Here is a 22,499-nt window from a genome sequence, read left to right on the forward strand (position 1 = left end):
CCATAGGAATAGAGAAGAGGGCACCCCAAAATTCTTCTGCCCTTCACCCCTTTCCCTAACCCCTCAATTGCTAACAATAAAAGCCATTCATTAGTCAGATAGTGTTCCAGAGTGCCTGAGAGACAACAAGGAAGGAGGGAAATCACAGCTTGGTCTGGCTGCCTCCATCTTGGAGCCAGATGACCCGCTGTGAAGTAAACTGACCTTGGGGGAGGCTTGCATGAACCCCGCCCTCATTCAGAATCATATTGGGGTACCACATACCTCATCTTATAGGGAAACCTTGTCCCCAACCCCTGTGGGGTGGCAAGACCATGCAAGTTACCCACTTTTGGGGTGATAACCACTCGAAATCTCATCAGTGTATATTCCGCTGTGAAGAGAAAGCTGGGGGAGAGAATCACCACCTCATAGACATAGACTCTCTTCCCCTTTGTCATAACATTCGTTGACTTGCTCTCCTATTCTTATAGATTCTATCTTTAAAAAATGAGAATTTTATTTACTTTTAGCCTATTTTTATTCCTTCAATTTCTTTTTCTTGACTCATTATTCATTTCTAATCCAATACTAAATAATAGTGGCTTGTTCCTTGATCTTATGGGGATGTCTTCTAATTTATCCTCCTTACAAATATTTGCTCTTTTTAAAAGCTATATACTACTTATTCTTTTAAGTTTCCTAGTGTTTCTAATAGGAATAAGTGTTATATTTTGTCCAAAGTTTTTCCTACACCTGATATTTTAATGAGTTTTATTTGTTTTGTGTTGATACAATAAATTATATAGATAGTTTTCCCAATATTGAACCATCCCAGAATTACAGGAATAAATTCTATCAGGCTATATTATATGATTATAAATATGTGATATATATATATATCCTTGCTAGTATTTTCTTCAAAATTTTTGCATCAATATTCACTAGGAAAATTTGTCTATAGTTTTCATTCTCTGTTTTTGTTCTCCCTTGTTTAGGCATCAAAACTATACTTGTCAAAAAATAAATCAGTAGGACTACTTTACCTACATTTTTATTATTTATTGATTTAATGTTTGGTAGAATTAACTTATAAATCCTTTTGATCCTAGAGATTTTTTTTCTCTAGAGCTCATGAATAACTTGTTCGATTTGTTTTTTTCCAAGATAGGGTTATTTAAATCTTCTATTTACTCTGTTGTTAATCTAGTCAACTTATCATTTCATAAACATTACTTTCACAAATATTAATTCATTTCAGGTATATTTTCAGTTTTACTGGCATGTGATTGGATAAATACTTAATGATTTCTTTAATTTCATCTACATTGGTGGTGCATTTAATATTTTTTATTTTTGGTACTGGTAATTTGGTTTTTTCTTTTCTTTTTTTTACATCAATATAACCAATGTTCTAATTTTTAGTTTAATATATTAGTTCAATGGTTTTTCTTTCACTTGTATTAATCCTTCCTTTGGCTTTGGAGTTTAATTGGATATTTTTAATTTGTTCATTTTATTTTTAGGTGTATGGTAGATTAATTGATCTATTCTTTCTTTCCTTAACTGTTATATGCATTTAGAGATATTGATTGTCCTTTAAGTCCTGCTTTGGCTGCAAATCACTAATTTTGATATTTGGCCTCATTGTTTTTATTTTTGTTAATGAAATCATTGATTGTTTCTTTGATTTGTTCTTTGAACCTACCTCACAGGGTATTGTAAGGATAATAAAAGATAATTATTTATAAAATTGTTTAGCATAATGCCTAAGCACTATATAAATGCCTCTTTCCTTTCTTTCTTGTTCCTTCCATGAGTACTGAATATCTCTTCCTCGATTGAAATTAATTCCTTAAAAAAGAATTGCATGAATAGGACTAATAAGAGAGATGTGGTAAACTGCTTCCTAGAGGCTAGGCACCTTTCCCAGACATTTTGAAAGAATTTTCCTTTCTATTATTCTCTTTTGGATTTTGTTTCTCCTGGAGAGAAATATTGACATTTTTTGTAAATTTATTTTGCAACCTTGTACTTACCTGGCTATTAAATGTTAATATTTTGTGCCTATGCAGATGTCCTTACATTTCCTAAGAAAGTCATTATGTCATGAGTAAATATAAATAGTTTAATTTCCTATTTGCCTTTTCTTATGCCCTTGTCTTCTCTCTTGTTATTGCTAACTTTTCTAGAACAGCATCAGATTACTTCCTTTCATGTATCTACTAGTAAAACTACTGTTTCTTTGGCTTATAAATATATTTTAATCATATCATAATTATTACTTATATTATTATACTTTGTTAAATTTTGAGAATAAATGAATGTTGTACTATGTCAAAAGTTTTAATGTATCGATACAATTATGTGGAGACTGATATTTTTGTTATTAATATGATTAATTTCATTTATTGAATCCTAATTATAAAAAACCAACATTTTGTTGGTAGTGAATGATTTCATTTTAGATAAATAAAGGTAATCTTTGTCTCAGAATTTTGCTTAAAATTTTTGAATCAATGTTCATTAATAAAATTGCCTTTTAGTTCTTTGTATTTGTTGTATCTTTTATTTCTGCTTGAGAAACATACATTAAAATTTAGTAAAATATTTTTCTCATATTTTGAAAATAACTTGTGCAGAATTATTTCATTAGTTCATGAAATATTTTATTGCATTCTTCTACAAATTTATCATTGAAAGTTTTAAAAAATAATTCCTTTACATTCATATAATTTTTCTTTTAAAAATGGAATAATTATCTGCTTGGTATTCCACTCCTTTGAATTTTTTGTGAAAATGTATTTTTGTCTTCCCTGTGTTAGATTAAAATTAATATCTCCAAGTTCTTATTTTCCACAAATTTTATTAATAATCACTTGAAATAGAGAAAGCAGATAAGCATAGATTTAAAGTTTCTCTCCTACTCTAAGTCTGACCACATGCAGTTCATCCTGTAGGATTCTCAGTCCATCTCTTCTGCCACATTCAGGGAAGTAGAGAGAGATCTAGTTACACCCACACCTTTGTATTCACATTCTTGGACACAGCACTGGCATGTAAAATGGGATGAATTGGGGCAGCAATCCAGGAGGGGAAGGGGATGAAACTCCCTCTACACAATCCCCACCTGTGATTCTATTGGGAGATGAACATGTTGAAATCTCCCAGATTTACATTCCTAGTCTTCCCAATGAATCATTTCACATAACTAACTTATACCTCTAAAGATTCCAACTAGAGGTGCATAACATATTGTTCTTTACAAAGGGGAATATTACAACAATTTGGGGATAAGAGGGAAAGAAAAGAGAAAGAAAACAAAAAATGATTGATAGATGCAAAAAATCCCTTAGGGGAAGTCCCCTTGGGCACAAAAGTTTACATTCATTAATAAGTATGTTCTACCCCCTTCAGTTCAGTTCATTATATCCCAAAGTTCATTGTGGATCTTTTGATATAGTATGTGGTTTCCGCAGTCATCTTTGTGTCACCTTCTCCAAAAAAAAATCCACTTTGTTGATTCAGGGTGTTGGTGAGTTTCTTTTCCTGAAATTTCTCCAAAAGATTTTAAACCTTGGAATTTAGGATAAATTACACAATCCTTCCTGAGGAGGGTGCTGACCAACACCAGAATCACCTGGAATAGATGGATGAGTTATGAGGTATATAAATCAATTGTCAAAAGAAAATCAATAACTCAAAAACATTCCAAATAAAAGCAAAAATTAAATTCTGGATAAAAAAAATAAAATATCAAAATCATATATATATATGCATATATATGTATAAAATTATGACTAAAGAAGAATAAACCTGTAACAGGTCCTTGAATCACCAGCAAGGCCCAAGTAAAGTTATTTATGTCCCACAAGCCTGTAGGATAATTTCAGTGATATAGTACTTTATCCATCAGCAGCCAGGACTACAGAAAATTGCCAAACTATAAGAGAGTAGGGACTATGGTTCTGAGGTAAAAGGGAAGTATGTTTTCCTGGTCTGATTTTACCTTCACTCTCAGGAATAGTGGAGACAAAATGAAGGCTAAACTAAGGTAAATATACTAAGGAAAAACTAAGATAAATAAACTAAGGAAAATATGGCTGGAGGGAGTCATGCATCTGAAATTGTGAAAATGCTGCTTCCTTGAACCTCCAAACAAATCCTCTGTCTTGGTGCAGATTCTTATCAATCCCACAGGAATTATTGGTCTCCCTGATCTTGTGTTTCTTGGCACTGTGCAATGGCTCTTTTGTGATCCCTTCTTCTGAAATCAGATGTAATTATTAGCAAAAGTTCCATAATACTTAACAATCAATGTCAGGTTTCCATAATCTTAAGCTTTTGGGTATGCATTGATATTAGGGCTAATAGGTATTGTAAACTTATTCTTCAAGATCAAAAACATTCATACTGATTCTAAGTACTTCAATTATTAAAAAAAATATAAAAAAAGGAAAAAATCATATATCCTATTGAAAATATAAAAAAAAAAATCATAAATTCATAGTTTACATTCCATGTTACAATGTGTTAGCCAAGCAGAGGCACAACACAAAGGTTTCTCACTCAAAAATGAGATCTATTTCCCTTTCAACTTGGCCATGATCTACAGTGTGAGTGTACATGATTTTTTCACTAGGTAACAACTTTTTAAAAATAGTAGGACAACAACTAATGTAGATTCTAAGTACTCAAATCCCTAAAATAATAAAGGCCACTTTATTTTATTTTAATTGATTAATTAAGAAAAAATTTTCCATGATTACATGATTCATGTTCTTTCCCTCCTCTCCTCCCACCCCACTCCCATAGCCAATGTGTGATTCCACTGGGTTTTACATGTATCATTGATCAAGACCTATTTCTATATTATTGAAATTTGCATTAGGATGATTGTTTAGAGTCTATATCCCCAATCATTTCCCTATTGACCCATGTGATCAAGCAATTGTTTTTCTTCTGTGTTTATACTCCCACAGTTCTTTCTTTGGATGCGGATAGTGTTCTTTCTCATAGTTTCCTCAGAAATGTCTTGGATCATTGCATTGCTGCTATTAGAGAAGTCCATTACATTTGATTATGTCACAGAGATTGTGCACATCTCTGATTATAGGGTTCTCCTGGTTCTGCTTCTTTTACTCTGAATCAATTCCTGGAGGTCATTCCAATTCACATGGAATTCCTCCACTTCATTATGCCTTTTAGCACAATAGTACTCCATCACCAGCAGATAACACAATTTGTTTAGTCATTCCCCAATCCAAGGGCATCCCCTAATTTTCCAATTTTTTGCTACCACAAATAGTACAGCTATAAATATTTTTGTACAAGCTAAGAGTCAAATTTATGACAACTGCAAACAAACTTATTCCTTGCAGCCATGAGAGATTCTACCAGTTATCATTGTAAGAGGGAGATTTTAGGTATTTTATAGATATATATATTAAAATGTGGCCACCAGGAATCAACAATTCAGATTGATTCCGTAATTAAATCAGACCCAAGTCAGCATCAGGTTAAGGCAGTTTATTTACAATTAGAAAGGTAAAGGTATGGGAATAAAGAGAAAGGGAGAGGCTAGTCCAGGCCTGCAGAGGCCTGGACAAGAGAGAAGGTTAAGAGACTAAATAAATTAGGCTGCAAGCCACAAGGCCCAGCAACCAGATAGGCTAGTGCCTACTTAAGGCAGGGTTTGGAAGCGGCCTAGGTAGGCCAAGGAAGTCAGCCTAACTTACCCACGTGACAATACAGAGTACAAACGGTCTGTGGTCTCAGGAGATCCTTCAGCACCAAGTTCAGGGTGGGAACTGCCTCCACAGGAAGTAACCAACATACTTAAAGAGATAGTGTCTTTAGTCACTTCCTGTGGGTCCACCTCTAATTCAAATGGACAAATGGCAGTTTCTACACTGATTTTGGACTGCCCAAAGGGCAGTCCCTAGTTCTTGATTTGTTACTTATTGTCACGTGTGGGTAACTCATCTCCCCTCCCCATTAAGCAAGGTGAGGATTACATCATTTCTATGCCTAGGATGAGTAGAGTTTTGACTATGAATTGGCTAGAGTTAATTCCATTTACACATCATTAGGATTCACATTAGTCTCAATAGTCACTTGGTGTGTGTCTTTTAAATGCTTTGAAAGCTTATGGACATTTGTCACAAGTTCTCCAGATCTATTTACATAACAACAAGACTGATTAATAAAGGCACATGCGCCTCCCCATGGGACTGTGAACATGTCAAGGACCAGCTGATTTTGTAAAACTGTTTTTTCTAAGGAGTCAACTCTTCCTGTCTCCTATGTACTTACTATTACTCAATGGACGCTTACCTCTTGTTACACACAAGTCAAAGGTAGGCGAATGATCAGTTGGAGGAAGTGGTGCTCCTAGATATTTGAAAATCACTTCTGAAGATCAATTAAAATCAATTGAGATTTTTAGCTCATTAAATTCTTCAAAAGTCACTGATACTGGTTGTAACCATTTTGATGGAGTCCATCTATCATCATCAATGTGACAATTAACAAAGGCAAAAGGGGTGAAAGGTCATTTAGGCAACCTGTGACCTCCTTGTGTTGTAATCTGTGGTAACATTTCATTACTGTGGACTGGAGTTGTTGCCCATGACAAGAAAGAGCTTCGATGGATCTGGTGACACACCCAGCATCCATAAGGACCTATGACTTTGCCCTGGAAAAGAGTTTGTCCAACTTGTTTATGGACTTTTATAATGGTATTACTTCTGATACAGTCATGGGGGGTACAAATAATGACAATGTAACAGAGCATATAGCTAATAGCCAAAACATAGTAACTAAAAGTGACATAGTGTAATGGAATATTTTAGATTAGATTAATATATGAACTTAAAAAAAATCAAATCTTAAAACAATCAGCAAATACAATAAATGTGACAGTCAGTATCAATAGGAGGTAATCATTTTACATGCGATTGATGATTCCAAGAGTTCTTTTTTCCTATTTCAATAGCTATTGAAGTGGTTAACAATATTTGAAAGAGATCTTCCCAGGCAGGCTGAATACTTCCAGTACTTTCTTTATGTACACCTAGTCTCCTGGGTGTAGGTCATGAAGTGAGAAGTCTAGAGGTTCTATTTGTACTGCAGCTCCAGATTTGTGGGAGTTCTTGCAATTTGACCTGTAAATCTTGTATATAAAAAGCAATAGGAATGTCCTCTCGTAGTAATTATGTATATTATAATGGGTAATAACCAGGGTTGTTGTTTTAAATATTATTTTGTGGGCTCAGTGGGAGTGTGAGGGAGACAGGAATGTCAGAAGGCAGGACCAAACAAGGTAGGGAGACCGGGTTTAACTACTAAGGAGGTATCTGTTAACAGAAGTGGCAGTTAGGCCCTAGCTGTCACTTTGCACCATCTAGGCAAAGGGCCTATGGAGACTAACAGGCAAAAGGCAAGAGTTTATAACAATTTTATAAATGAAACTATGGTAAAGTATGGGAATAGTGGTTTCTACACTTTTCAGACTAAGGGCAAACCACAGGGTCAGGGGAGGGACTTAACTACACTTATCTAAGACCTAAGCCAGGCAGGGCCCAAAGAATAGCAGGACTGGAGTGGGAATCCTCACAGCAGAGTCCAGAAATGTTATCAGGATGCCAGGAGCCAACTCCTCCAGAACTGATGATCCACAGAAGCCCAGTAGGGAGAGAAAGTCTGCAAGCTGTCCACCAGATCGCAGGCCACTTCCCTGCTCAGTGCTGTCTTGCAAGATTGATATACACTGCTTTCAACCTTCACCACTCTCCAAGATCCCAGGGAATCAGGGTACAACTCCATTAGCTCTGAGGTCTCCCAGGGTCAGTTACAGCTTGTCCCAACCACCATGGAGTCTGTCTCAGAGAAAGCCAACCACTTCCTGCTTCCCCATTCCATGTGGAATTCTTTAGCCCATCCTGGTAAGTCTCCTAAATGATAACTTAAGTAATCTTCCTTATAACAGTATGCAAGATAAAAAGGCTTAACCTGTATGGGGGGATGTCCAAAAAGCATCTCAAATGGTGAAATATGTAGATCACCCCTAGGTCTGCTATGAAGATAAAACAAGGGGAGAATTTCAGGCCATTTCAAGTGAGTCTCAGTACACAATTTTACAATAATATTTTTAAGATCTCTATTCATTCTCTCAACTTGGTCTGAGCTCTGGGGGTGATATGTTACATGAAATTGGGGAATCATCCTCAGACAAGAATAAATCTGAGACAAAACAGAATCAGTAAAATGGGTTCCCTATGCCCAAAGGACGCTAAAAGACTGTCTGACCTTTGATCTAAACATACCATTGCTGGGTTTATACCCAAAAGAGATCATAAGGAAAAAGATTTGTACAAAAATATTTATAGCCATACTATTTGTAGTGGCAAAAAACTGGAAAACAAAGAAACAATTGGGGAATGGCTGAACAAATTGTGGTATCTGCTGGTGATGGAATACTATTGTTCTCAAAGGAATAATAAACTGGAGGAATTTCATGTGAACTGGAAAGACTTCCAAGAATTGATGCAGAGTGAAAGGAGCAGAACCAAGAGAACATTGTACACAGAGACTGATACACTGTGGTACAATCGAATGTAATGGACTTCTCTACTAACAGCAATGCAATGACCCAGGACAATGCTGAGGGACTTATGAGAAAGAACGCTATTCACATTTTCACATTCAGAGGAAGAACTATGGAAGTAGAAACACAGAAGAAAAACAACTGCTTGAACACATGGGTTGATGTGGATATGATTTGGGATGTAGCTTCTAAATGACCACCCCAGTGCAACTATTAATAACATGGAATTAGGTCTTGATCAATGACACATGTAAAACCCAGTGGAAATATGCGTTGGCTACAGGGGATGGGTAGGAGAGGAAGGGGAGAGAAAGAACATGAATCATTTAACCCTGGAAAAATTTCCAAAAATAAATAAATAAATAAAAGAACAAATAAATAAATAAAGAAAGAAAGAAATGAGAATGGTCACAAGCAACTCAAAAAAAAAAAAGTAATGTCTGTCTGAATCAATTCGTGTTGGCAGGCCAAAGCAAGGGACAATCTCCTTTAAGAGCACCTTAGCAACAAAAGCTTCTGTGACACTTAGGGCATAGGAAAAGCTTCTAGCCATCTGATCAGCTGATTCAGTATGACCAGGCAAACTTTATAATGTCCAGTCTTATACCATGGTAATAAAGTCAATTTGTAAATGCTCAAAAGATCTGCAAACAAGAGGACGCCCACCAAAAGCCTTGCCTCAAAAAGCATGTTGATTATATGCCTGGCAAGTAGAACAGGCTGCACACACTTTAGGGGCTATGGTAGTTATACCAGAGGCTATCCATACCTTTTTAACAGAGTCTACAATACCCTGACTGCCAAAGTGACCATTCTTATGAATGGATAAGCATATTTGTTCATAAAAACTTCTAGGCAATAGGGGTTTTCCTTCAGATGACACTCATACACCATTGATCTGTTTTGCTTTAAACTTTTGTTTCCATTTTTCCACTTCCTGTTCTTTATAAGAGAGAGATAAATTTGAATTACTAGTTGTCAAAATTAAAATTAATTCAGGTCCTTCTAAGGCAGTGAGCTTTGCTGCTGTATCTGCTTGATGGTTCCCTCTAGAAACAGGGTCACCTGTTTGGGCAGAGCAATGAACTATAGCTAAGGCTTCAGATAGGTGAAGAGCAGAAAGCATTTCATTAATGACCTCTGAGTTTGTGATACATTTTCCAGCAGAGGTTAAAAATCTCCTTTGGAGCCTCTCTAGGTCCCAACCTGAGGTTGGATTAGTTGCTGATAAGTGCTTTTGCTTGGCTATTGGAAATGTTGTTATCTGACTGTATTGATCTCCCCTTCCCAAGGGCTTTGGTATAATAACCACTCAGGAAAGATACTTGTTGGTAAAACACTATATTGAATCTATTTATGGCGTAAGGAAAACAAGGTAACAGGATTGAGGATCTAGGAACCCTATTGCTAATTGATTGACTATTAATCTAAATGTTGATCAAGTCTGGAGATTGCTAGGCTTATAGAACTGGAGGATCTTCACCCTCTCACTAACTCTGACCTGGCTTGGCCTACGGAAGGCTTTTGATGACGTTGATAGATAAATCAGTATACTCTTTCAGCTCTAATATCAATGGTATTGATTGATCACTAGCTCTTTTACTTGGATAACAGGTCAAAGGTTTCAGGCTACCCTTCCACCCTTCAACTCCCTCCTCCCAAGTCCTTGCTCTAAAATGAGCCAGCCTGCCTTGTCACGTGGGGGTATTTATAAGGCTGGGGCCAACTAAATTTTGCCCTTGGCTCACGGCACCTGGGGACATTCCAAGGTTCTCAATTACCAGTGCTGTCATTCAAAGTGGCACCCATCTTGTCCCAGATCATAATTTTAACAGTTTTATCCCCCCCACCACCACCTCCTGGATTGCTGACCTGGTTCATCCCATTTTGCATGCTAGTGCTATGTCCATGAATGTGAATAAAAAGGTGTGGGTATAACTGGACCTCTCTCTACTTCCCTGAATGTGGCAGGAGAGGTGGACTGAGAATCCTGCAGGATGAGCTACATGTGGTCAGACTTAGAGTAGGAGAGAGACTTTAAATCTATGCTTATCTGCTTTTTCTATTTCAAGTGACTATTAATAAACTTTATGGAAAATAAGAACTTGGAATTATTAATTTCAATCTAACACTTGCATATATATGAAACACTCTGAGAGTTATTTTTATTTTTGTTTTAATTTCACTTTCTTAATATTTTACTTTTATAATCTAAATTTCCTCCCTCATGTCTAATTAAGCTTGTAATAGTTTTCTCTTAATTTGTAGTCTTTTCAAATAACTTGTTTTCCATTTATTTAGTAGTTCTGCAATCTTGTTGGTTTCTCACCTGTTAGATTTTCTTCTTCTTTTCAAGAATCCATTAATTTTTATTTAGAATTTGTTTTTTTCTAAATTAATTAAAAATTAAGTTCATTATTCTTCTTTAATTAATGTATATTATATTTATAAGCATATATACAAATATACATCTCTATCTATCTACATATGTGTGTATATATATATATATATCCATATATATCATAGAAAAAATAAAATTAAGGGGGTAGATGCCTGGCCAAGTTGCCTGGTAGGAGATGGTAGTTGAAGATGGATAGATAGGCCTGATTCTAGGTCCATCTCAGGAAATTTTGCTTCCAGTCTGCAACAATTACACATGCTGACCCACTGCCCCCAATCCCCTTTGATTCTTCTCATGTCCTTATCTGAAACAACTGATTAAGAACCTGCTGTTTTTCCTAGTGGTGGGTGGAAAACGTTACTGGAAAAATCTGTAATCTATGCATTCCCTAAACTCAGACTAGTCTCTTGTCAAAAGAAATCATATTTTCAACACTTCTGCTTCTCACATCATTGGACAGGATCAGTGTGCTTGTATGTTTCAAATGGTATGTTTTATCAGTCTTTGAAGGAGAGAAAAGTGGTTCTCATACTCTGTCGCAGGAATAAGTCTTTGAATGAACTTCTGGTTTTACCAGGAGGCCTCTTTTAGGAATGTAGAAGATCCTGGGAGAAGGGTGGTGAATGAGTGCTTTAAGAATTAGCATTCTGTGGTATTAATCCATAAGGATTTTTTTTCTTTTCAGGGTTCTCTCTTTGTCATGCCTTTAGCTGTAATTGTTCTAAATCTGGAGCTTAATTATTTTTGGAGGGTTTTAGAGATTTAACAAGCTATGGAGAAAGTGACTCATGCACCATTTTCATAAGGACTGTTTTATATTTTCTCTATCTCTCAAACCTAGTGAAATGCTTTGCACATAATATGTGCTTAATAAATCCTTGTTGGATTGGATAAAAATGATATTTTTTTAATTGAACACATGTTTATATCCATAGTGATAGTTATGAAAAATTTTCCAAGCTTTTATAATATTTCGAACATTAGTTTAGCACCATGCAGTCACAGTTTCAAGTATCTCTGGAACACAGGACACGAATGACTAAATTCATTCTAATATTGCTAATTCATTACAGGAATATCAGCAAGCCATATTTCTCTGTCAACTTAAATCCCTGGCTATCAGTATAAATAACACATTGTTCTCCATAACAATTACTGAGAAAACTACAAAGGCCAATTTAAATTCCTTGTTTCCATAAGACTCAGAGAAGAGCAACAAAAATGATTTAAGATTTCATGAGAGAATTGGGCTGCTAAATGACACACGTATACTGAACTTTCAGTCAGGAAGATTCAATTCAATAAGTTCAAATCTGGCCTCAGACATTAATTGTGTGGCCCTGGACAACTCATTTCATCCTTTTTACATAAGTTTCATTATCTGTAAAACAAACTGGAGAAGAAAATGGAAAAACACTTCATTATCTTTACCAAGAAAACCCTGCCTGGATCATGAATAGCCAGACACAGCTGAAAATGATTGAACAACAACAAAAGTGAATAGGGCAAGAAAACAAGAAGGAAAGGTTTAATAGTTTTGAAATATATGAAATTTATTAGAGTAAGCATATGCTCTGTCAAAGAGAATAGGTAATTCATTAGAGTTTTTATTTAACGTTTTTTTTCCAATTACATGTAAAAACAATTTGACAATTGTTTTCTGAATTTTTGCTGTTCAGATTCTTTCCCTCCCTCTTCCCCAATCCCTGGCAGTAAATATCTTGATATAGTTATGCTAGTGCTTTCATGCACTTCATATGACACACATAGCACATATAAAATCATTAAGGAAATAAAGTGGATGTGAGGAATAATGATAGTATGGACTCCTCTCAGGGAAGTACATCTGGCTGAGAGATAAACAAGACAAGACTGGTTTTCCCAAAAATTAAATGAAGAAACTAATTTGAGAGTAGTAACCTTTCTGTCCTCAGATTGGTTGGAAACATTATGCAGATAAATAGGATTGAAAATGTACTCTACTCTGATTGGCTAGGATACAAATGAATATTTAGTATAATTAGGTATTGCTGGTCTGCATTCTGATTAGCTAGTTTCCATGTGGAGATTGTAACTTTCTAATAACCAGCCAAAGGTGCTCAAGGGAAGTGGTTTTCTTGCATCAAGGACCAGGATAAAAGAAAGCTGCTTGCTTCCCTACTTTGTACTTACTTGCAGTCTGTAACACTGGCTTATGAATACTCATTCTCATGAGGATGAAATAAAAAGAGACTTTGACTCACCAACAGGGGCAGGGAAGTGCTCAAGATTCTTTTGAGTAGGTGGTTGTTCCTCTAAGTGGATTATGGTATGCTTTGAACTATAATCAGACTCCAACAGTTCCTTTGCTGGTAATAGTTTAGTCTTTCACAGATGACCAGAAAATATTATTTACTGTATATAGTGTTCACCTGGTTATTCACTTCACTTTGTATCAGATCATAGAAATTTTTCCAGGTTTTCCCGAACTCATTCTGTTGGCACAATAATAATCCATTACAAAATTATACCACAGCTTGTTGAACTATACCCCAAGTGATAGATATTCCTTCAGTTTCCAATTTTTTTGCCACCATAAAAAGAACTGCTATAAATATTTTTGTACAAATAGTTCCTTCCCCCTTTTAGTTTTTGTCTCTTTGAGACAGAAAGCAAGAAATGGTATTGTTGCATAAATAGGTGAGCAAGTCTTTTGGTCATAGTTCCAAATTGCTCTCCAGAAAATTTATTCTGGAATTTACAACTCCACCAAAAGAGCATCAGTCTTCCAATTTTATTGCGTCCTCTCCAACATTTTTCATTTTCATTTTGTGTCAGATTAGCCAATCTGATAGGTCTGTGGTATCTCAAGAATTGCTTTAAATTGCATTTCTCTAATCAGTAGTGCTTTAGAACATTTTTAACATGCCAATAGATGTATGATTTCTTCATCTGAAACTGTTGTTCATAACCTTTGACCACCTATCAACTGTAGCTTTATCAAATATTCTAAGATAAATAATTCCTTATATTCTTTTTTAATTATTTTTTTTAATTTAAACATTTATTACTATTCATTTTTAACATGTTGATTACATGATTCATGCTCCTACTTTCCCTTCACCCCCTGCACCCCCACCCACCCATGGCCAACACACATTTCCACTGGTTTTATCATGTGTCATTGATCAAGACCTATTTCCAAATTGTTGATAGTTGCATTGGTGTGGTAGTTTCGAGTCTACATCCCCAATCATGTCCACTCCAACCCATGCATTCAAGCAGTTGTTTTTCTTATATGTTTCCTTTCCTGCAGTCCTTCCTCTGAATATAGGTAGTGTCCTTTACCATAAATGCCTCAAAATTGTCCTGGATCATTGCATTGCTGCTGGTACAGAAGTCCATTGCATTTGATTTTACCATAGTATATCAGTCTCTGTGTACAGTGTTCTTCTGGCTCTGCTCCTTTCACTCTGCATCAGTTTCTGGAGGTCTTTCCAGTTCACCTGGAACTCCTCCAGTTTATTATTCCTTTTAGCACAATAGTATGCCATCACCAGCATATACCACAATTTGTTCAGCCATTCCCCAATTGAGGGGCATGCCCTACATTTCCAGTTTTTTGCCACCACAAAGAGCTCAGTTATAAATATTTTCATACAAGTCTGTTTATTTATGATCTCTTTGGGGTACAAACCCAACAATGGTATGGCTGGATCAAAGGGCAGGCATTCTTTTATAGCCCTTTGAGCATAGTTCCAAATTGCCAGCCAGAATGGTTGGAGCAGTTCACAAATCCACCAGCAATGCATTAATGTCCCAATTTTGCCACACCCCTCCAGCATTCATCACTCTCCCCTTCTTTCATTTTAGCCAATCTGCTAGGTGGGAGGTGGTACCTCAGAGTTGTTTTGATTTGCATTTCTCTAATTATTAGAGATTTAGAACACTTTCTCATATGCTTATTGATACTTTTGATTTTTTTACCCGAAAATTGCCTATTCATGTCTCTTGCCCATTTATCAATTGGGGAATGGCTTGATTTTTTATACAATTGATTTAACTCCTTGTATATTTGAGTAATTAGACCCCTTTCAGAGTTTTTCATTATAAAGATTTTTTCCCAATTTGTTGTTTCCCTTCTGATTTTGACTACATTGTTTTTGTTTGTACAAAAGCTTTTTATTTAATATAATCAAAACCATTTAATTTACATTTTGTAATTTTCTCTAACTCTTGATTGGTTTTAAAGTCTTTCCTTTCCCAGAGATCTGACAAGTATACCATTCTGTGTTCACTTAACTTATTTATAGTTTACCTCTTTATATTCAAGTCATTCACCCATTCTGAATTTATCTTGGTGTAGGGTGTGAGATGTTGATCTAAACCTAATCTCTCCCATATATTTTTCCAAATTTTCCAGCAGTTTTTGTAAAATAGTGGATTCATGTCCCAAAAGTTGGGCTCTTTGGGTTTATCATACACTGTCTTGCTGATGTCATTTACCCCAAGTCTATTCCACTGATCCTCCCTTCTGTCTCTTAGCCAGTACCATATTGTTTTGATGACTGCTGCTTTATAATATAGTTTAATATCTGGTACTGCTAGGCCCCCTTCCTTCACATTTTTTTTCATTATTTCCCTTGATATTCTTGATCTTTTGTTATTCCAAATGAAATTTGTTATAGGTTTTTCTAATTCAGTAAAGAAGTTTTTTGGTAGTTTGATAGGTATGGCACTAAATAGGTAGATTAATTTGGGTAGAATGGTCATTTTTGTTATGTTAGCTCATCCTACCCATGAGCAATCAATGGCTTTCCAATTGTTTAGATCTAGTTTTATTTGTTTGGAAAGTGTTTTGTAGTTGTTTTCATATAATTGCTGTGTTTGTTTTGGTAGATAGATTCCTAAGTATTTTATATTGTCTAGGGTGATTTTAAATGGTGTTTCTCTTTCTACATCTTGCTACTCTAATGTGTTGGAAATGTATAGAAATGCTGATGATTTATGTGCATTTATTTTATATCCTGCAACTTTGCTAAAGTTGCTGATTATTTCTACAAGCTTCTTAGTTGATTCTCTAGGATTTTTTAAGTATACCATCATATCATCAGCAAAGAGTGAAAGTTTAGTCTCCTCATTGCCTATTTTGATACCTTCAATTTCTTTTTCTTCTCTAATTGCTACTGCTAGTGTTTCTAGTAATATGTTGAATAATAGAGGTGATAATGGGCATCCGTGTTTTACTCCTGATCTTATTGGGAAGGTTTCTAATTTATCCCCATTGCAAATGATGTTTGTTCATGGTTTTAGGTATATACTGTTTATTTTTTTAGGAAAGGATCTTCTTTTCCTATACTTTCCAGTGTTTTCAATAGGAATGGGTGCTTTATTTTTTCAAAGGCTTTTTCAGCATCTATTGAGATAATCATGTGATTTTTGTTTGTTAGACTGTTGATATGGTCAATTATGTGGATGGTTTTCCTAATGTTGAACCATCCTTGCATTCCTGGTATAAATCCCACCTGATCATGGTGGATGATCTTCTTAATTACTTGCTGGAGTCTCTTTGCTAGTATTCTATTTAAGATTTTTGCATCTATGTTCATTAGGGAGATTGGTCTGTAGTTTTCTTTCTCTGTTTTTGATCTCCGTGGCTTTGGAATCAGTACCATATTAGTGGCATGAAAGGAATTTGTTAGGACTCCTTCTTTGCTTATCATTATCACAAATAATTTGTATAGTATTGGGAGTAGTTGCTCTTTGTATGTCTGATAGAATTCACTTATGAATCCATCAGGCCCTGGCAATTTTTTCTTAGGGAGTTCTTTGATGGCTTGTTCAATTTCTTTTTCTGATATGGGATTATTTAGGTATTCTATTTCTTCTGCTGTTAATCTAGGCAATTTATATTTTTGTAAATATTCATCCATATCTCCTAAATTGTTATATTTGTTGCCATATAATTGGGCGAAATAGTTTTTAATGATTGCCTTAATTTCCCCTTCATTAGAGGTGAGGTCTCCCTTTTCATCTTTGATACTGTCAATTTGGTTTTCTTCTTTCCTTTTTTTAATTAGATTGACCAGTACTTTGTCTATTTTATCTGTTTTTTTTCAAAATACCAGGTTCTAGTCTTATTTATTAATTCAATAGTTGTTTTACTTTTGATTTTATTGATTTCTCCCTTGATTTTTAGTATTTCTAATTTAGTTTTCATCTGGGGATTTTTAATTTGCTCACTTTCTAATTTTTTAAGTTGCATGCCCAATTCATTAATCTCTGCCCTCCCTAATTTCTTAATATATGCACTCAAGGATATAAATTTCCCCCTGAGTACTGCCTTGCCTGTATCCCACAGAGTTTGGTAGGATGTCTCATCATTGTCATTCTCTTCAATGAAATTGTTGATTGTTTCTATGATTTCTTCTTTGACTAACTGGTTTTGGAGAATCATATTATTTAATTTCCAATTAGTTTTTGATTTGCCTGTTCAGGTGCCCTTACTAATTATTATTTTTATTGCATTATGATCTGAGAAGGTTATATTTATTATTTCTGCTCTTTTGCATTTGTTTGCAATGATTCCATGCCCTATAACATGGTCAATCTTTGTGAATGTACCATGTGCAGCTGAAAAGAAGGTATATTCCTTTTTGTCCCTATTTATTTTTCTCCACATATCAATTAAATCTAATTTTTCTAGGACTTCATTCACCTCTCTTACCTTTTCTTATTTATTTTTTGGTTTGATTTATCTAGATCTGAAAGAGGAATATTTAGATCTCCCTCTATTATGGTTTTACTATCTATTTCTTTCTTGAGCTCTGCCAGTTTCTCCTTTATGAATTTGGATGCTATGCCACTTGGTGCATACATATTGAGCAGTGTTATTTCCTCATTGTTTATACTGCCTTTAATCAGGATGTAATGACCTTCCCTGTCTTTGTTAATCATATCTATTTTTACTTTGGTTTTGTCAGAAATCATAATGGCCACTCCTGCCTTCTTTTTCTCATTTGATGTCCAAAAGATTTTGCGCAAGCCCTTCATCTTAAACTTGTGTATGTCCATCTGCCTCATATGTGTTTCTTGTAGACAACATATGTTAGGATTTTGGTTTCTAATCCACTCTGCTATTTACTTCTGTTTTATGAGCGTGTTCATCCCATTCTCATTCAGAGTTATAATTATAAGGTGTGCATTCGTTGACATTTTCGTATCCTCCCCTATTCCTACCCCTTCTTCTTAAACTATTTCCTTTAAAACCAGTGGTTTGCTATTAAGCTGGTATCTCTTATCCCTTCCATTGATTAACTTCCCTTTCTCTCCCCTCCCTTTTTATTCTCCTCTTTTTGTTTTTAAAGGCCTAATGGATTCCCTCCGTCTTCTTCTCCCCTCCCTTTTTTGACCTCCCCACACCCCTGCTCCCATTGATTTATCCCTTCTGATTTTCTCAGTAGGGTTAGATTCTAGTTTTATATCCCATTGGATAGTATAGCTACTCTTCCCTCTCCAGGTTGATTACACTGAGAGTAAGGTTTAAATATTACCTCTTAATGCTCTCTTCCTCTCCTTTTTTTAATAGTATTTGTCCCGTCTCCTTCCCATGCCCTCTTTGTGTGTAATAGAATATCCTATTTTTCTTATTCACTCAAGTTTCTCTTGGTGTCCCCTTCTATTCACTCCCCTCTTTCCCACCCCCCATACCATCTTAGACCATTTAGTATTCCACCCTCTCCCTATGAATTATTCTTCTGATTACTATAATAGTGAATACTATAATAGTGAATGGAGTTCACTACAGAGAATTATACATAACATTTCCCCACATAGGAATACAGATAATTAGATCTTACTGAGGCCCTTAAGATGGAAAATTTAAAAATTATGAGTTTTCTTTCTTTCCCCTCTGTTTATTATTTACCTTTTCATGTTTCTCTTGATTTTTGTGGTTGGATATCAAACTTTCCATTTAGCCCTGGCCTTTTCTGTGCAAATACTTGGAAATCTTCAATTTTGTTGAATGCCCATACTTTCTCCTGGAAGTATATAGTCAATTTTGATGGGTAGTTGATCCGTGGTTGCAGGCCCAGCTCTCTTACCTTTCTGAATATCATATTCCAAGCCTTGCGGTCTTTTAGCGTGGAGGTTGCCATATCCTGTGTGATCCTGATTGGTGCTCCTTGATATTTGAATTGTCTCTTTCTGCCTTCTTGTAAGATTTTTTCTTTTACTTGGAAGCTCTTAAATTTGGCAATTATATTTCTGGGCGTTGTCTTTTCTAAGTTGAATGTTGAGGGTGATCTATGGATCTGGTCATTTCTGGTGTTCAATTTGCTTATCAGTTCATTTGATTTCTGAGCCTCACTTTCCAATTGCAAAATTTTGCCTTTTAAACTGTTATTTTCTTGCCTGATTTCCTTTTGAGCTATTTCCCATTTCTCTAACCAAATCTTTTCCAACTTTCTCATCATCTCAGTTTTGAACTCTTCAAAAGCTTGTGACCAGTTTTCATTATTTTTGGGAGGGTCCGGATGCTTGTTTGTTCTCCTATTCTGTTTGGTTGGTTGTCTGGATTTTCTCTGTGTAAAAGTTGTTAAGTGTTAAAGATTTCTTCTTGTTGTTAATCTTTCTCTTCTGAACTTCCTGATTCTGGGTAGCCATTGTTAGCCCAGCAGCTTCTCAGCTTTATCCTCACGTTCAGGGTCTGTCTGTGGTCTTTTGGGTTCTGAGGTCTGAGGTCTGGTTGTTCTCAAGGTCAAGCCCCTTGGTGGACCCTCTTGCTTGATCCTCTGCCGGAGGTTCCTTTAAAAATCTCAGGGCTCTGCTTCCACAGTCTTATACCCATCTGCATTGGTTCCCCACTCAGGGTTTCAGAGCCTTCGCTCGGGCCTACGTCTGCCTCCACCCACGCCTCCGCCTGCGCCTGTGCTCCATGTCCTCGCTCAGAGTCCGTGTGAGTTCTTTAGTTTTGTGGGGTCCTAAGTCTTGCTGCTCTCAGGAATGGGCCCTGGAGCTGCCAATGACTCAATGGGTGCCCCAAACTTGCTCTATTTCTTTTGAGCTGGCTTTGGCATTGTAGGCGGTGTGTGTGTGTGGGGGGGGGGTGGTGGTTGCTCAGCTCGCGATTTAGTGAGAGCTGTTTCACCCCTTTATAGCATGGAAATGTTCTGATTCCACGTACTTTCCATGGTGCACCCTGTTGTGGGGTCCCTCCGTTCTTCTGGATTTGTTTTTATGTCCCCTTGAGGAGTCCTGTATGTTTCGGTCAGGAGAGGTTAAGAGCTGCTCTTTACTCTGCCTGCATCTTAACCCAGAACCTTGAACCATATCCTTATATTCTTTAATTGTCTTTTCTTTCACAAAAATAAGGAAAGAATACACCCTACTAAATTTCTCTTTACAAAATAAATATTGTCTTGATACCAACCAGAGAGAAATAGCAAAGTATTAAAACTATAACTTCCAAAATCTATAAATATTAGAGGAAAATATGAATAAATTATTAAGAAAGAAGCTATAGCAATAGAGTAAAAATATTACATACGGAGTTGATTCAAAACTAGAAAATTATAAAATTATATCCTATATTAATAAAAAGTAATGAAATAATATGATTTTATAAACAAAATCAACAGGAAGAAGTTAAAAATGATTTCAAAGTAGTTATATAATATATAAAATATTTGATTGTCTACCTATCAATACAAACACAATAATTATATGAATAAAACCAAAAACACACTTCTTATATAGAGACAAATGAATGAATATGTACCAAATTTTCATGATTGAATTATAAAAGTATAATAAAAATGATAAAACTACCTAATGCAACATATTCAGAGCCATAGCAATCAGATTACTGTAGGTTTACTTTACAGAGTTAGAAAAATAGAATTCATTTGGAAGAATGAAAGCTAAAAAAAAAAAAGAAAAAATATGGAAGGAAGGGATCTTAGTGATACTGAGCTCAAACTATACTATAAAGTAGAAATCTTCAAAATGATTTGGTAACAGTTAAAACAACTGAAATCAATGTAGGAATGAATTAGGTGAGCAATATAGAAAAAAGAAACTTGTAATCTAATGTTTGATAAGAGACTCCAGGTACTGTGGTATTTATCCACTAACCCTTACTAAGAAAGCTACAAAGTAATTTAGCAACAATAAATTTAGATCAACATTTCACACATTATGATTTATCAAGTTCTAAATCAATTCATTATTCAAATATAAAAAAGTCATATCATAAAGAAATTAGGGGATCAAGAAAGGATATTATTTTCACAGCAAATTCAGAGTACCTGGTCAGAGGATGTAGATAATCATAGAAGAACAGATGGATAGATATAATTACATAAAGCTTAACTTTCTGTACAAAATCAATGCAGTTAAATTATAAGGCAAACTATTATTAATATAGGAAAATCTTTACTTTAAATTTCAGTCACAAACATCTGGTATACATAGTATACTCAGAGTTTTTAGGTATATATAAAGACAAAATCTACTTTGCAATAGAAAAATAATCAAAGGATAAGAGAGTTTCAAAGGAATAAAAATATACTATTAATAACTTTGAAAGATCTGTTGAATATAATGCCCAGGTGTGAAGGAAAATGACTAATTATGAATTACACTTCCCATCTTTTGGCAAAAAATTTATGAATTTTGGAAATGAAGATCTCATTTTGGATACAGTCATTGTGTGGATATTTCGGATATAGTCATTGTGTGGATATGTTTTTCTGGATCACGCATACATACACAAAAATACTTATGTATATTCAGAGATGTTTATATAACATATGGATATAAATGTATAGAAATTTCTTTTTCTGTACATACATACATACTTGTGATTTGGCTTGCAAAATGCCTTGAGAATTTCTGGGTCAGAAATCTGCCTGCTCTGTTCTCTCGCTAAGGACAGTCTCTCTAGCTTCCACTTTTACTTTTTTCCTTTTTGTAGGGGTTGGGGGGGCAAGTGGGAGAATGAAAAGCCCAGAGCTAATAGGCAGGAGAGAGGAGAGAGAGGACAAATATATGAGGTCAACAGGTGTTTTCCTATAGCCACAGTGTCAGCAGTGCAAGACCTTTGAAAATATCGCACATGGGTGGGGGCCATTCTATATGTTTCTGGGTATACATACATACATACATATATATGTACAAATATCTACATACATAGAAATGGGGGGTGAAGAGGATTAGTAGATGATTCTAGTAGGAAAAGCAGGCAGAAAGGAAGAAAGGAAATCACTAAGAAAAAATTTTAAAATACACATAAAAGAACAGAAGAAAGTTTATAATGTGACATAGAAACAGTCCAGTTTTGGTACTATAGTATTAAATTTAATAAGTATTGTTTTTCATTGGTCTAAGTGTATGTTTGACTCTTTGTGACCTCCTTTGGGGTTTTCTTGGCAAAGGTACTAGAATGGTTTGCTATTTCCTTCTCCAGCTCATTTTACAGATGAGGAAATTGAGTCAAACAGGGTTAAGTGATTTGCCGGGGGTCACAGA

This window comes from Gracilinanus agilis, chromosome 6 (genome assembly GCF_016433145.1).
Source record: "Gracilinanus agilis isolate LMUSP501 chromosome 6, AgileGrace, whole genome shotgun sequence".
Taxonomy (NCBI): domain Eukaryota; kingdom Metazoa; phylum Chordata; class Mammalia; order Didelphimorphia; family Didelphidae; genus Gracilinanus; species Gracilinanus agilis.